General features: G+C 39.9%; 1 pseudogene; it reads left to right on the top strand.

The window, feature by feature from the left end:
- Nucleotides 1–15,628, top strand: part of LOC122479512 — an 83,979-nt pseudogene extending 68,351 nt beyond the window's left edge.
- The last annotated feature ends 1,286 nt before the right edge of the window (nucleotides 15,629–16,914 follow it).

Consider the following 16,914-nt stretch of genomic DNA (forward strand, 5'->3'; position numbering starts at 1 on the left):
TTTCCTCAAGGTTCTGATTCTCCCTTGGGCTGAGAAAGGGTATCCCTATGTCCCTATTTGACCAAAACATTCCTAGTTTACACCTGCTGACCCAGGTAAGTAGAGCCCATTTTCACTGTCAGTATCTTATTTAGAATGATAGAACCTTCTGTTAGTCATTCACTGGAATAATGTAAATCTTTGGATATCAATAAAGAGGCAGTACTCCAAGTGTGGCTCATGGCCCACCAGTGGCAATGAAGGTCTTTCTGGTGGTCAGAGCATCCATCTGTAGTTCATTCCTTGAGTTTATCTGGTGATTGACATGTGATTCCATTGACTTTCACTTATGACCAGGGTTGTTTATAAGTAATCTGAGTAGTGAAGGTTTATTAAAATTTTATCCTCATTGTATACAAATTAACTTGTTACCAGAATTTCCTGAAGATCCTGCCTTTATAAATCCTAGATTATTATGCCACTCTGCCTAGAAGCTTAGATATTAAGAAACCTAGCTGACAGAGCTTTATAGTTACCCCTTGCTGGCCCAGACCACGCCTGTGAGGCTGGCATCTCCCAGTTGAGCAGCTACAAAGATGTCTTGCAGGGCTTCTTAAACTACAATGGAACCACTGGAAGCATTTCTCCTAGGACTGTGTGTGTTAATATTGCTCTTATACTAGAAACTCAAAGTAAAAAGACCAGCCTTGTTTTCTGCAGCCTCCTGGGATATCTTTATACCCCTTATTTTAGCATGAACAAAATTGTAAGAAGGCACATTCTTGTTGATTATAAAACATGTTTAGCTGGAGTCTGGATGTTTCTGATTACAGCAGCCTTTAATTCTGTGTTAGCAGTTTGGTTCTTTCTGGATCCCTGTGGGAAACTGTACAGTTAGATAAGATTACTTCCAAGTTCTCTTCCAACTAAAGCTCTATAATTCTGCGCCAGAATGATTTGGAGTGGGCTTAGCTCATTTTGTGGCAAACTACGTCTGTCTATCCTATCTTATTTGGATTTTGGGTTTTGCTTCTCTATATCATACCTACAACTATGGGAACATATGTTCATATAAACAATTCTCCCCTGCCTCAACCTACCTACACAGAACTTGGCATTTTAAAACTACCTCCCTCCCCACAAAAACCCCCAAACCTAGATTGTTGTTCCACTGTGAATTAGGGAGATCCTTAAAGGTAACAATATGCTCAAATGTCCTCATGAAGAAATAGTAGCTTAAGGAATACAGTCCTCCCCCGGCCTCAAAGCCATCCCGTGACAGTCTGCCCTCTTGTGGAGTGATCATGAGAGAGCACTTGCCACAGCATTGTCCTGGCTCTACTTACTGCTCTCAGGGCAGGGGGAAAGTGTGCATATTTTGGCAGGATATGGAAAGGAGGGGATCATTTCCAGGGAAAATGTTTTGTTTTATTTATGTATTTTCATTTGGTACATTTTAATACCTTCTAGAATAGACTGACAGTGAAGCACACACTTGGTTTTAGAGGACAATTTCTATGCTAATATTTGTTTATCATTTAACATTAAACTATTAAAGTAAACGTTGGCAAACTACAGAGTGGGTCAAATTCTGCCCATGGCCTGTTCTGTATGTCTTCGGGCTTCGAACAGTTTATTACATGTTTTTAATTTTAATTCCAGTATAGTTAACATACAGTGTTTTATTAGTTGTAGTAGTACAGTATAGTGATTCAACAATTCAATACATTATCCAGGGAAAATGTTTTAATTGACAGGAAATATGACAACGTCACTCAAAAACAACATGGAAACCATTTTCATCTCTTTTGGTTAGGCTGCTGTCCTGGTTCCCATTTACCTGGATGGGTCTGTGCTGATGACTCATAGTGGAATCAAAATGGGTCAGGGGGTCCACACTAAAATGATTCAGGTGAGTATGCAACTAGTTGGATTAAGTTGGATACATGAAAATATTTTGAGCCCTTCAAAACCCCAAATAATAACTTCTGTTAGTATTTTCTAATTTGCTGGCAGATGCACAAAATAAATGGAGATAAAGCACAGAGGCTGGACCAATACAGTTCAAAGCTCTGACAGTTTAATGCTGTGATGCTGACTGTAGTCCTGGGGAAGGAGCTTGGGGTGCCACTGTCACTGCTTGGGGTGCATTCTGCCTCTACCACGGCTTGCTGCAAAACAAACACTGAGCGCTATTTTTGCTCTTTACCTTTTTTCGCAAAAGTGAAAATCCTCTTCAGATTTATTTCAGTTAGTGAAAACAGGTACAAATTGTAGGTGTTTCATAAAAGCCAAGTGGCATTATGCAAACTTTCACAAAGTGGGGGATACCAGTATTAACAAGTGAGTTGTCTTTCTTCAACTTTTGCTGGGCAATAAAAAGATGTGTAAATTCACATATATTGCATTATTTCTTGCCTTTTTTATAGTAAGGACTTTGAATTTTTTAAAATATTTATTTAGTTTTGAGAGAGACATAATGCAAGCAGGGGAGGGCAGAGAGAGAGGGAGACACAGAATCTGAAGCAGGCTTTAGGCTCTGAGCTGTCAGTACAGAGCCTGACATGGGGCTCGAACTCATGAACTGTGAGATCATGACCTGAGCTGAAGTCGGATGCTTAACTGACTGAGCTACCCAGATCCCTTATAGTGAGGACTTTGAACAATTGATAATATAAATCACATCTGATATTTCTAATCAGATTTTACCCATTTTCTTTTGGCTCATTTACTTTAGATTAATTTTTAGCTATCGTTTCTATTTTGCAAACAATAGTAATGTTAAAGGTTATAAAACATTTGGAAGAGGAAAAAAAATTTTTTAAAGACTGAACAATTTCACCATTTAGCAATAAGCACTGTTTTGAGGTTTTTCCATCTTTTCTCTTTTTCAAAAATTTCTAACATGCTGTTTGTATAATTTTGTATCCTGGTTTTTAGGTGGGTTTTTTGTTTTATGTTTTTTGTTTTATTTTTATTTAAATTCCAGTTAGTTAACATGCAGTGTTCTGTTAGTTTCAGGTGTACAATATCATGATTCAGCACTTCCATAGAGCACTCTGTGCTCATCAGAAGTGCACTCCATAATCCCCATCATCTATTTCACCCATCCCCCCACCTACCTCCCCTCTGGTAACCATTAATTTTGCTTTCTATAGTTAAGAGCCTGTTTCTTGATTTGCTTTTCTCTCTCTCTTTTTTTCCCTATGCTCATTACTGGGTTTTTTTTTCACCTGTCTTATATAGAATGAACACTTCTTCCTGTGGTTAAGAATTCTTTGAAATCCTGATTTTTAATGTCTGCATATGGATATATGTATAATTTATTTAACCATCCCCATTGTTGAATACTATAATGAATATTTTTGTACATAAGCCTGTGGTCAAATCAATGATTATTTTCTTAAAATAGATTTCCAGAAATGGAATTACTGGGTCACAGAGTATATCTTAAATCACTGATACTCATTACTAAATTGTTTTCTAGAAAGTATCCATTTCATTATACCACTAACCAACTTTATGTCTTATGGATTTTTTAAAAACCTTAAGTAATTTAATAGGTGAATGATAGTATCTCATTATTGCCTTAATTTGCATTTTTCTGGTTATAGAGCTTTTGCTGGAATTTTGCAGAGTGAGGTGGTAGGAAAGGCTGCAGAGGTATTGATTTCATGATTATGAAGATACGAAGCATTTTCCTCCCGTGTTGGCTTTGGGCTTTGCCTCCTCTTCCTGATGCTACTGCACAGAAGAAAGCTGAAGAAAAAAAGAATGTGTGCTCAGACTTTAGAGTCCAGACTAGCCCTACAGGGATTTTAGAAAAGAACTTTTTGTGGCTGGCAGAATTCATGGTTCTGCCCACCTGTCGCTGTTGCACGTGTGGGGCTTCACACGCAGGCTGCTGTGTGGATGTGTGCACAGGTCTATGACCAAAGTATTTGAAAAGAAACAGGTGGCTAGTTATAAATTAAGGATGCCAGTGTCTAACAACCACCTGCATGGACCAAGCACAGAAACTGTCCCTAATACAAATGTCTCTGGGGTTCTGTGGTGGCGGGTCTCAGCGGGTTGGCAGTAAAGGTAAAAATCATTGCAGTGGTGTCCGAATCATTAACCCCACCAGGCCAGATACATGGGTGGAGCTCCAGAGTTGTTGAGAATTAATCCAATCTTTATCTCCTTCCACAGCCTCCTAGTAAAAACTGTGCTTTCCCCAGTGTCAGGCTCGGTACATGGTACAATACTCAGCTGCTCTCCTGGCCTGGAAATCCATCTCCTTTTCTCCCTCACTCCTGACATCCCACTGGTCAGTGGGATTCCATTTTACTCAAAAATATCTCTGTCTTTCAACCTCCATGTTCTGGGAATATCGCTACTCCGATTCAGACTTGCACCTCTTTTCAGGGCCACTGCAAGGCTCTGTCCCTCCACCTGAGTTTCAGTGCCTTTCACTCTGGCTTCATGTTGACAGAGCTTTCCCACAAAATAAATCTGGCCATGCCATATTTAAAAACAATGCTTAGAGTTTGCCAACGGTTTTTCTGTTAATCCCTGACCTCTTAGCATGAATTATAAGGCCTCCACCCTAGATGGTCTGTCTTTAAGACCAACTCACACTTCACCCCCACCCCTGGGAAACCTTTCGCATCACCTCTTACAGGGCTGGTCTCTGCCTTCTCTGTGTCCCATGGGCCTCTTAAGCCTCTGGCACATATTTGTGGTTTTGAAATCAGTGTTTGCTGGAAATTTTGATAACTTAATAAAAAATAATCCCTAGCATGCTTGTCAGACTCTTCTAAAATGCCTTGAACCAGTCATCAGCAAGAACCATCAAGGCACTCAGAAGGATTGGGTGAGAATCACTGTTACTTTGTGTTTTATGATAGAAAAAAGAAGGAGGGAGGAGGAATGAGTGAACTGAATATCAGTAGAAATGGCACTATCAAAGCTACTGCAGTTACACAGTGATAAATGGAGGCCTTTTGGCTCTCTGCATGTGGAAATTTTTGTCATCATATGGTAGAGGAGCTCTTGCGTCTGGGAAAATTCTCCATTAGAGAAAAAGGTGGTTTTTCTGCCTAAAACTCTTCTTTTTAAGCCAGAACTAATTAATGTTTCTTCCTATGTAATGTAGGTATCTTCCAGATAATACCTGTAAATCTATTTGTTCTCCTTCTTTGGGTTCCACTGTTCCTAAATGGGAAGACAACACTACAGTCCTTTTATAAAAGTGAAAATCATATAAGCACTCATAGGAAAATAGGAAACCAACCTGCTGGCTATGTCTTCAACCAATAGTAGGCACTAAATGCAGTGGAAATTTCAGCTGCTTCCTTCGATGTACTTACAACCTAGTTGGAAGAGAAAACACACATTCTAAAGTCAACTAGCAAACTTTCAAAGTAATAGGTTATAAAGTACCAGATGGTGTGGAATGGATGTCAATAAAAGCTGAGTATGTGTCATGCTGACTGTTCTAGAATGTCACATTAAAAACATTGGTCTCAGGGAATTAATGTTTGAGGAATCCTCCTTAGAAATGGTTCCTGGGGCACCTGGGTGGCTCAGTCAGTTGAGCTTCTGACTTTGGTTCGGGTCATTGTCTCACATTCTATGAGTTTGAGCCCCTCATCGGGCTCTGTGCTGACAGCTCGGAGCCTGGAGCCTGCTTCACATTCTGTGTCTCCCTCTCTCTCTGACCCTCCCCCATTCATGCTCTGTCTCTCTCTGTCTCAAAAATAAATAAACATTAAAAAAAATGGTTCCTGCTATTCTACAAAACTAGGACTCCTTCTATAATTCATATTTATGGGAGCTCTCAATCCTTTTGGGGCATATTTATTTCTCCCCTCTGCCCTGTGCTTCCTGAGCCAAAGAAAGGCTGAGAGAGCCTGACTGAAGAGAGAGGTACAGTGCCAGGCAGTCAACCTTCCACCCTCATGAATTGCTGCCATTCAGCATACTTTCTTCTCTAATGGTTGCACCTCTCACCTTTTTCTTTCTTAGACTTGGGGACTTGGCCCTAACCCTCATTTTTCTGTAAGTCAACAATGTGCACTGCAGAGTCAGGAGAACTTTTGATGTAAATGGTATAATTTACCAAAATTACGCCACTCTCCCAAGACTGATAGGTACCTGATACTAAAATTAAACAACCCACCATCCATTGTCTCCTGAAATACTCGCTGTTGATAGGCTGTCTTTCCAGAAGACTGAATGAAGTTCTTCAGCAGCAGAACATACATTGCCCGTTATAGCGCAGACCACAGGTGTAACTAAGTTGGCAGTCACGGGAGACGGTCACAGGCACTGAACAAATGCTGTTAGTACAAGATGACCACAAGTGCTTGGGAAGTTGGGAAGTTGGAAGTTCCCACAAGTGCTGTGGGAAGGATTACATTAATCTTGGCTCTTCCTGGTTATTACTACTGATAGCTTTCTTTATCATCTAGTGAAATCAGAATTAAAGTCTCAAATGATTCTTTCTTTAAACATCACTATCACATCATGTTTGCTCTTTTTCACAGGCACGAGTTGTTTTTGATGAAAGCGGTAGTCTTGCAGTTGCTGAATACTTCAGGTAAATAGTCCTTTCAATCCCATGCCATGAAAAATAGCAGTTGTAGCTTGAGGAAGAGTTTCACTTCTGTTTGAAATTTTGGAAAAAATTGATTTTGTACCTTCTATTAACCCACTGTTATAAACAACATTTAGCTTCTAGTTAATCCAAGCATCCAGAAAGTCTTCTGTTGGAAAAAATAGGAACACAAATAAAATATGGCTGAACTGATGATTTGAATCATACTGAGTAGTACTAGAGGGTTCTATGAGGTTGGTGCTTGGAACCCACAGCAGTGATTGATTTTTCTGTTGAAAACTTAGTGTATCCTTAAGAAACAAAGGTAGGGAGATTGCAGAATAAACCCATAATAAGACAAACATCATTTCACACCTTCTAGATTGGCAAGAAATAAGAAATGTGACAATAACCATGTGTTGTCAACCTGTGGAAAAATTGTTTCTCGCATACTTTAGAAAATAATTATCAAATTATTTTAATGGAAAATGAAAGCCATAAGAGAACAGAGTGATGTAGAGTCTTATGTGATTTTGTCATTTTGTTAGTTCTCATGGGAGTCCTGGGGCACTGGCTGGCTATCAGGAATAAGTGTTAGAAGCGTTTTTAATGGCCACCTCCAGACTAGGGCAAACAGAGGAGAGCAGGGTAGAAATTCCTGGCAAGCTGCTCGCCTGTGCGTCTCTTTTACCATGACACCCATTTGGTGTCTTAAGGAAGAGTCAGAACAGAGCAGGCCATGGGGACTAGAGAAGTAGCATAGAATGAGAGCCAAGGGCCTGGTCTTGCGAACAGAAGGCTGAATCCTGGAGCCAAAAAGGTAGACAGACAGACAAACATGCACCTTTGAAACAGCGTTTGGTCTAAAATGCAGCTGTAATTCCCCAAATCTGATGACAGTGGGATGACATGATTCAAGATTAACTAAAAGCAATAGGCTGGATAATCGTATAGTCAGCACCTAACTTCCAGGCATAAGGAGTCATTCATTGACGAGGAGCAATTGGATGTTTTATCAGCCAAAGCAAGTGTAATAAGAGGTATATATTTATTCAACAGATTTATTGCATGTGTTACATGCTGGCACATCATTGTACAAGTGTATTCTTTTAGTTTGCTGTACATGCAAATTGAACACAGCTTCTTACTGGTCTGTTTAAATCATCGGGCCATGCAATTAGAGGACCTAATCACTTAACAGCTCTCCTCAAGAATTCTGTTTCCTCCAGGGGTTGAGTCAGACATGAACTGGGAGACAGGCAAAAGCCATACTTTAAAATATTTTGTTTATGGAGCTGCCTGTTCCAAGGTTGAAATAGACTGCCTGACAGGTGTTCATAGGGTCAATACAAATTGGGAAAGTCTTCAGGTTGTACCTTTGATAGATCTAAATTCCATATATTCCATCTGTCTGAGCACTGTGGAAGCACCATGTATTTGGCTAAGGATAATTTCTCTGAATTACCAGAAAAAAATAGAAGCTCAGCAGTTGCCTTGGTGTTGTGGTTGCTTCCATGGAAAACAGCTGGCAACTTCTCTTATTTTTCTGGTCTTTTTAAATGGAATTGGGAAAGAAACCACTTCAAGGAAGAAACACAGCTTGAAGAGAGCTTTCATGTAGACTGTTGGTATAACCAGCAATCCTGACCTCCTATGTGAAATGCCATCATATGACATTTTTGAAGGATTTAATAAGCATCCATAATCTAACAAGCACCAAGGACCAGCCCAGGGAAGTTAGTGGCCAGCTTTTGATATCTTTTATCTAGCTAGGTCCTGCTTTTTAGATAGTTTAAGGGCATCTTATGATTTTAAGGGATGCTGTGAAGAGATTCCCACACAGGTGCGTGCGCTCTCTCTCTCTCTCTCTCTCTCTCTCTCACACACACACACACACACACACACACACACACACACACTTCTGTTTCAAGGAGAGTTTCTCCTCTTGTAGCTGGGCCCCTGTGGGTAAATGAAGCTACTTACTGGCCACTGTCAGTAATAATAAATGATTATTAATACATTAAATGGGGCTGTGATACCCTCACAACTGTCTTGTGATAATCTGTCCCAAAACCTACCCAGAAGGAGACTCTAGGTCTTGATATTTCCAAACATACTTTGTCACTATATCTTAGATTATGATCAGATTTAAGTTTTCATTCAACAGGTCTCCAGCATGTATGTTTTTTAAACTACAGTCAGCCTAATCTTTGAAATTGTATATACCTTTGAACCTGCCCAGTAAAGTATCTGGTTTGTGTGGATTCTAACTCAGACCAGCTCACTTTTGGGGAACCTTGGACTAGGAAAAAACAGTGATCATACTAAGCATGGTTTTCATGCTAGAGTAGCTTTCCTGTTTTAGTTCCATAGAAAGTTATCTCATACTAACTGATTTCTACATCCCTTCTCCCTCAAAGAAAAATTTAGGGAAAACTTAAATCACTTGGGTTTTCTTTATCTTGTATATGGCTTGGCCTTGCTAAGGTCTAAGAAAGGTAATAGCCTTGGTGTGAAATTTTGAGGTGTGTTCTTATAACTTACTTGAATAATCTTAAGAGGTATACTAAATAGTCTTTTTATCAGATGCATTCAAAGAAGCTAGGTCTGTAACTCAGGTTAGGTACACCCCTGGCAAAGGGCTGTAATGTAACATCCCACTAGGGACCCTCCCTGGAGGCCTGTTTCTCAGTCATTCTTATGTTGTTAGAATTGTTCTTATTCTATAAAATTTCCCTCACTTTAAACCTACATTTATATATTAGTTATCTATTACTATGTAACAAATTACTCTCAAATTTGGCAGCTGAAAATAACAAATATTTATTAACTGACAGAATTTCTGAGGGCCAGAAACCTGGGAGTGGCTTATCTGGATGATTCAGGCTCGGGATTTTTCACGAGGTTGCCATCAAGCTGTCAGGTAAGTCTGCATTTATCCCAAAGCTGCAGTGGTGGCTGGAAATCTGATTCCAAGCTCCATCACATGCTTGTTGGCAGGAGGCCTCCGTTTCTCACTGGCTGTTGCCCAGAAGTTTCCATTCCTTACTACATGGACCTCTCTATAGGACATCTCAGTGTCCATAGGACATGCATGCTGCCTCCCACCCCCAGAGGGACTGGTGCAAAGGAAAAAAGAGAGTATGAGCAAGTGAGAGAACATCCACGACAAAAGCCACCATCTTTTATAACCTAACACCGGGGTGATGTACTAGCACTTCTGCAAGACAAATTAACCCTGGTGTAGAGTGAGGCAGGGGAATACATAAGGATTTGAATGCAGCACATGGGGATCATTGCAGGCCATCTTGAAGGCTGGCTACCACAACCTAGAACCACTCTCCTTCTGCCCTAACAAAAGACAATGACAAACAGTAAGTCCATGGCTTTGAAAACAGAACCCTTGCCAGCACTGCAGACTTAAGAGCATCTGCTCTCACCAATAATTGAGGCCACTAGTCTGCTGGAAGGCCAGCCTTGCTAAATGGCGTCGTTAAATAAGGGAAGTGTTTTATTATACCAAATAACTTTGTATTTGTAAAGTAAATAACTTTATATTTGTAAATAACTTTACATTTCATGGTATCCTTAAATAACAGAAGTGTTTTATTATGGTAAAATTTTCTGGATCACTCTCTACTTTTCTTAAGAAAAATGTTAGATGAAAGTCCCAAATCAAACAAGAAAACTCTTGGATTGGGGCACCTGGGTGGCTCAGTCGGTGAAGCGGCCAACTCTTGATTTTGCCTCAGGTCATGATCTCACTGGGAGTTCGAGCCCTGTGTGGGGCTCTGCTCTGACAGTACGAAGCCTGCTTGGGATTCTCTCCCTCTTTCTCTATCTCTGCCCCTCCCCTGCTTGCACTGTAAATCTCTCTCTCTCTCTCTCTCTCTCTCTCAAAATAAATAAATACACGTTTTTTTAAAAAAAGAAAAACTCTTGGGATTTCCTTTGTTCCATTAATAAGTATAAGTAGAATCTGTTTGTCATGGCAGAAGCCAGTATGTCACTGAAAGAAGGTCCAGACTTGCTGGAGAGCAAAGGTGTTACTAGTAACCTAGCTAGGCCTGCTGTATTCCTTATTTGTAACTTATCAGGAACTCTTGGTGACCAAGTTGTAGTGTTAGATTTATCTTTCCTCTGGTCTAAAATTGAAAACTCCACAATAGCAATAATTGAAGACTTTTTGGCTGATGCTCCCTGAGTTCTGTGCTTCAGTAGATGTTACCCAGCCAGCTGGACTCCGGATGTTGGGTTGTATGGTAGCCACAGAGTTTTTCAACAAGGATCATGAGGGCCATAAACATTTTCTGTGTCATAGATTAATGTCTGTTGTAGTGGATTAAACTCCATAAGTTACATCACTCAGCCCGAAGAAAGTCAAATATTTTTCTCTCCTATTGTTTCTTTTCTTTAAAGATTGTTTTAAATGTTTATTTATTTGAGAGAGAGAGAGAGAGAGCACACTCACATGTGCAAGCCTGATGTGAGGCTCGAACTCACAAGCTGTGAGATCATGACCTGAGCCGAAGTCAGACGCTTAACTCACTGAGCCACCCAGACGCCCCATCTCCTATTGCTTCTGAGGGAAAAAAAATCAGTGCTTAAGCCGGTTGAGTATGTGTATAACTTTGAAATTTATACATAATAAACTGTTACACAATAAAATCTTTGTTGATTCTTTCTCCTGAAATATGTGGCCCAAAGAAAGATTCTGTACCAGTGGTGTCCTGGCATGAAGTGTTCTCAGCCTGTCTCCTTAAGTTGTATTCATTAAGATAAACATTTTTTCTCTTTTTTATTACTAGAACATCCAAACAGACATTGGCATGGATGTTGGTTTCAGTATAAATCCAGCCCTTGACATAGTCCAGGTATGTGTACCTGTTTTGCCTCAATCCCTTTTGTAAAAGCCATAACTGCTCTGGATGTCTGTAGAGAAAACGTTCCATCCAGCTTATTCATCATCTTATTTTTCTGCCCCTGAAGTCAGAATCTGTCTATCCAGGCCAGCCACAGAACTCAAATCTCTTATTGTTTAAAAAAGAGAAGGAAAAAAGGATGTTTTGAATTAGTGTTTGAAGAGACATACGGTCTGTGATTGAGGATCTTGAGTGAGGCAGAAGCAAGCCTAGAGGTGACAAAATGGGCCCAATGCCAGTGAGATCAGAAGTAGACTGTATGCTAAGTGTGAAGTCTTGGGCATATGATGGGCTGTAGCTTTGAGGAGTTTAAAGTTGGGTTGGGAGCACATCAAATCATCAAATAGTTATAGCAGTTGTTATTAATAGGTCGCCTGTTTTGCCCACAGACATTTTTTATTCAAATTTGAAATAATTGACAAGATTAAAAATTCACCATCATCCTTACATAATTATTCAAATGTCTAGCATCTCTTGGAAACAGAAAATTTACCAGCACTGGAGCTGCATGTGCCTAAGGAAAAGCAGTTGGCTGCCTTTTTAGAGAATCATGCACTCTGTGATTCTAGGACTCAGGACTCAACTGGAAGCTTCACTTACTTTCTTTACCAGTGGGCAATTCAGCTCATTACTACCTCCAGTTCAGAACATAATTTGAGGTACTCTCCAATCATGACATGTGTCATTGGAGAATGGGAAGAATATATGGGTTGGAGAAGTCAAAGCGGGCTTCTGGGAGGCAGTGCATGTGGATGAAGTAGTCAAGGAATGAACAAGAGGAGAATGGAAGACATCTCCCTAAAGAAAGACATGAAATTCAGCATAGTTTGTGTTCATGGCTGGCTGGTGGCAGGGCAGGGAAGGGGGTGTGCTGATGACAGTGGAGAGTACCTGTGTCAGAGGAGCGGAATGTGAGGCCCCAAAGACAGGCACCTGCCTTCATAGGTGGAGGTGATGTGGCCTGGGGTATGGTCTAGAGTTTTAGGAAGATTCATCTAACATCATGTTAGAGAAGAATCTCCCTGTAGATAGATACATGTGATGGTAGAGAGTGGGACAGAGAAAATATGGCCACAGCAAGGAGGTAAACAAAGAGGAGACCCAGAAATCAGAAAGATGTGTGGAAAGCAATTTTTCCCACAGGCTGACATCTAAGAATTGGAGCATTTTAAAGCTGTGTAGGAAGCTTATCACACAACAGAGTTCATGTCACAGGCCAGGAAACAAGAGTGCAGAAATGTGAAGCCAAGCCCAATATGAGCAAGGATGGTGAGATGAGATGCAATGAGGGAATTCTCAGACCCTGAGAGCACTTTTCAGTGTGCTGGAGTCTGTGGATAGGTCAGAGGGTTCCTTCTGGCTCATAGACAGAAAAAAGGAGGGCTTTTGGGCCACAGGCTCTTTGACACCTCTTCTAAAGCTATACTTTTACTGCCAAATTGAGATTTACACTCAAGTTTTTGACTTTGAATTTAGCGCTGATTAAGATGTTGTAGAAATGCTTTGAGGTAAACTTTCAAGTAAACTCTCAGAGACATCTTCCATGACATGCTGAAAACCCTCTTATACTGTATTTTAACAATTCAAATAAACAGCATGAAGTTGAAATCCTACTGTTGATTGTATTTTCTCATATATGGAAATTCTTCCTCCCTCCCCAGATTGAAGGTGCATTTATTCAAGGCATGGAACTTTATACAATAGAGGAGCTGAATTATTCTCCTTAGGGTGTCCTATACACTCACGGTCCAAACCAATATAAAATCCCTGCCATCTGTGGCATCCCCACAGAGTTGCACATTTCTTTATTGCTTCCATCTCAAAGCTCAAATACCCTGTAGTTGTTGAAGGTAAGCTGTGCTTGATAAATACATGCATGTTTATGTGATTTGTAGTAACTGTGCAGGGAACTAGCAGAGGTTCCTTCATTTCTTGGTTGTTTGGGGTTTCTACCAGGCTTATAGAAGAAAAAGCTCTATTAAACATTTTAATTATAAATTAATTTAACAATTTTATAGTTTTTTTTAAATACTTCAAATCTTGGAGCTTAACATGAACTATTACCATCAGGTTATATCTGATTTTTCATTTTGCAGTAATCATCTTATATCTATATATGCTTTCTCCATTTGGGATAATTTCCTTAGGATGGAATCCGAAGAATGAGAATACTAGACTAAAATGTTAAATTACTTTTTTAAAGGAAAATGTTACATATATTTTAATATTTTATATGTGCATCTATACACATATTTGCCTATAGATGCACATATATGTATATATACATAAGGATGCAGAGAGAGAGAGAGAGAGCCCTACTCTAGTTGACTTGTTTCCTTTCAAGGGTCTAGTAGAGTCTGGGATATTCCTGGAATGATCAGTATTTTTTGCCATTCATGACACAATGCAGCAGGACAAGAGAGGGGCCTGTTTGGACCATTGAAGCTCAGTAGTCCACTGACCCCAGAGAAGATTAGAATAGTCTGTGAAGATAAATTCACAAAAATGGTATGTTATGGGGGCGCCTGGGTGGCGCAGTCGGTTAAGCGTCCGACTTCAGCCAGGTCACGATCTCGCGGCCCGTGAGTTCGAGCCCCGCGTCAGGCTCTGGGCTGATGGCTCAGAGCCTGGAGCCTGTTTCTGATTCTGTGTCTCCCTCTCTCTCTGCCCCTCCCCCGTTCATGCTCTGTCTCTCTCTGTCCCAAAAATAAATAAACGTTGAAAAAAAAATTTAAAAAAAAAAAAATGGTATGTTATGTTCTGTTCATAAAATTATGAATTTTTGCCCCCGTCCTTATGGTCAAGTTTTATTACCCTACCATGGCGGTTTTCCATGGGAGAAAAGGTGACAGGAATCCTGAGGGCATTTGAGCATAGGAAGAGCAGACGCGCCCTTAGATTGCAATTTTTCGTCAGTCTGGTCTTACCCAGCTCACAGCAGGGCTTAGTTCTATAATGAAAATGAAGGTTCATTGATCGTTCATCAGTTACATGTTCCTCCTTGGTTTTATTCCCTTCCCAGGACATGTTGGTCAGGAATGGGAGTTCAGGAACTGTGCCCTGAACCTAAGATGCCCAGGCCAAGAATATGGGCCACCCCAACAGTCGGTCTCACTCTACCCAATCAGGCACTTGATTGTATGTGTATTTCCTGGTTTGAACTGTAGAGTGGGAAGGGCCCTTTCTGGCCCAACCCCAAGAGCAGAATCCCACATGCATCAACACCCCCACAGAGTAAACATCTCAGTTCTCCTTGGTCACTTTCAGTGATGAGATTTAATTATAGGGGAAAGTCATGCCATTCACAGTGACCCTTCTGACTATACACAAGGTGTTCCTTATATTGAGGGGAGAGCCCCCTCCTTCACCTCCTCTCAATACTTGCTCTGCATGGCACCCCTTATAGCTTTTCCTAAGCCCTGTGAATCACTTCTTCACTACGGAGGAACACAGAGACTAATTGCACTGTTCATTTGCCCCTCTTCAAGTGTGAGGTGATGATTCTTGTAGCTGCCCTGCCCTGATTCTTAGTCCTGTCCTAGATTCTTCCACATTTTTCATTCTGTCATTCTGAGACCTCTCATTGTCCTGATCACCCTCTGGGTGGTTTTTGTCCTGTGTTACATTATGCTATTTCTCACCTGGCACAAACATTTTCCAAGTTACAAATGTCCACATTTGTTCTTTTATTCCAGACTCCAAAAGACAAACCTGGATCCTATGTTCCTTGGAATGTACTCATGAATCAAATACAAATTTCTGGGGAAATGGGGTGACTGTTCCAACATAGCGGTCTATCCAGTGTTTATGCTTTGAGATGCTAGGTCTGAAAGATAAATGTTCATAGTTTAGAAATCATTTCACAGAGGATTGCTTTTATATGATGCTGATTTTAAATGTTCCATTTGGATTTTGATAGATATGCTTAAGCAATTTAGAAATCATATTTTACATAGCACAAATACTAACTGGTTTCCTCTAGAATGATATTCTCTATTACTCTGTTTCTTAAATCCATCCAGCTGAATGGAATAGAAGATGATGATTTGTGTATGATTCATATTTGGCTTGTATCCACCAACAGAAATTACACTGTCTAGTGAAAGGCAATTTTCTAAATAATTTTATTAGTAGTGTGAACTGTAAAGTTGTCATTTTCTCATATGTCCCCATCTGCTATCAGCCTCCTTTTATTGTCAGAATGGATCCAGGCACTGTATACAAGAGTCTGTGGGACTAAAGAAAAAAAAATGGATAAATTAGACTTCATCAAAACTGAAAACTTCTGTGCTTCAAAAGATACTATAGGAAATTGAAAGACAAACCACAGAATGGGAGAAAATATTTGTAAGTCATATATCTAATAAAGATGTTTATGTAGGATATATTTTAAAAACTCTTAAAACTTAGCAATAAAAAGATACATAATGCAAGTTAAAAATGGGCAAAGGAATTGAACAGACATTTATCCAAAGAAAATATATAAATGGCCAATAAGCACATAAAAAGATGGTCAAAGTCATTAGTCATTAAGGAAATGCAAATGAAAATCACAATGAGAAACCATTTCATTCCCAGGAGGATGGCTATAATCAAAATGATGGATAATAGTGTTGACAAGGATGTGGAGAAATTGGAACCTTTAACCATTGCTGGGAAGAATGAAAATGGTGCAGCCACTGGAAGAAAAATTGGCAGTTCTTCAAAAAGTTAAACATGGAATTACCAAAGGACTACTCTTAGGTATATACCCAAGAGAACTGAGAACATATGTACACACAAAAATTTATACACACATGTTCATGGCATTATTTATAATAATCAAAAGTAGAAACAGCCCAAATGTATCAACTGATAACAAAATATTATTTAAAAAATGTGGTATATCCATACAAGGGAATATTATTCAGCCATACAAAATAATGAAATACTGATGTATATACTACAACATGGATGAACCTTGCAAACATTCTTTAAGTGAAAGTAGCCAGACACAAGAGGCTGCATGTTATATGATTCCTTCTATATGAAACATCCAGAATAAGCCAATTCCTGGGGACAGAAAGTCCATTAGTGGTTGCCAAAGGCTGAGGGGAGAGGGGAACGGGGAGTTGATTACTAATGGATATAGAGTTTCTTTGGGGGTGATGAAAATGTTATGGAATTAGATAGTAGTGATAGCTGTACACCTGTGAATATACTAAAAACTACTGAACTACACACTTTAAAAGTGAGTTTTATGGTATGTGTATTATATCTCAATTTTTATTTTATATTTTTGAGAGAGAGAGAGCAGGGGAGGGGAAGAGGGAGAGGAAGAGAGAATCTTAAGCAGGCTCCATGCTGGGGCTTGATCCCACAACCATGGGATTATGATCTGAGCCGAAATCAAGAGTCAGACGCTTAGCTGACTGAGCCACCCAGGTGCCCCAA

Source organism: Prionailurus bengalensis, chromosome C1 (assembly GCF_016509475.1).
Source record: "Prionailurus bengalensis isolate Pbe53 chromosome C1, Fcat_Pben_1.1_paternal_pri, whole genome shotgun sequence".
NCBI lineage: Eukaryota > Metazoa > Chordata > Mammalia > Carnivora > Felidae > Prionailurus > Prionailurus bengalensis.